Source organism: Temnothorax longispinosus, unplaced genomic scaffold (genome assembly GCF_030848805.1).
Source record: "Temnothorax longispinosus isolate EJ_2023e unplaced genomic scaffold, Tlon_JGU_v1 HiC_scaffold_47, whole genome shotgun sequence".
Taxonomy (NCBI): Eukaryota; Metazoa; Arthropoda; class Insecta; order Hymenoptera; family Formicidae; genus Temnothorax; species Temnothorax longispinosus.
Window position 1 is genome coordinate 59,423 of NW_027270308.1, and position 1,173 is coordinate 60,595.

The window sequence follows — 1,173 nt, forward strand, 5'->3', positions numbered from 1 at the left end:
AACAGAAAACTGTTATTGTAATCTCTTTTTATCTCTGCTCTTTCTTCACATTTACTTTTAACGTGATGGCAAAATATCAGAGGCAAATAAATATACTTAATATTTATCAATAACATATATACCATGTGAAATCAGTGAAATAGGAATTTATATATCACATTGAAGATCGATACGGATTAATATAATATCTATAATGTTTTACAGTTTACACATAAAAAGTTTACTTTTTAATTTAACCTTTGCACGTCCGTAATGTAATAAACGTGCCAAGCTGTAAATCGATACGTTGCGGAGTTTTTCCTGGAGAAAATCTTGAATAAAGACTACTTTTTTACACGTTCAAAAGTAAAATGGTTCTTACAATTAGTATCATGCATTTAACAATTTTTAATTAAAGAAGATTTTCAAGATTACATGCTGCTGCTTCTATCGGATTGTTAAAATGTATATGTCATCTAATCGCGCAGAAAATTTTCCTTATATACGGATATATTAGTGGAAAGTAAGGAAGTTGTACGGGACTAGAGATTGTTTTCAACATCATTGTATATTTATCATATATTTACAACATATAGCAATAAAAATTATTGATATATTTGTGATCTATCGGTTTCATGGAGCGCGCGCACGTGCGCGCGTTAGGATGAGATATCGGCAATCATGCGCGTAAGTACAGTCGATCACGACACGCGACGCGACGTTCCTTCTTCTTTCCTTGGTTGCGGTGCGAAGACAACGTGCGGTGGGCGACGAGCGATTCTGTGTGAGTATCTCTCATAACCGAAAATAACAATATTTACATTGTCGTGGAATGCAGTGTTATCACGTCCCGTGATTTCGGCCGTGATTCCACAACAATGTAAACATTTAAACGCTTAATTATATGTCATCTATTTCAGCAAGTAAAAGTACGGTGGCAGCGGTCTCGACGCCGACGACGGCCGCGACGGTTCCTACGGCCACGATGCCGACGACAGCAACGACGATCTCGGTGGCCGTGACGGCCCCCACGGCCACGATGCCGACGACGGCCGCGACGGCTCCTACGGCCACGATGCCGACGACAGCAACGACGACCCCAAGGCCCGTGACGGCCCTCACGATCACGATGCCGACGACGGCCGCGACGGCCCCTAGAGCCACGACGTCAAGGACGACCCCGGCGGTCGTAAC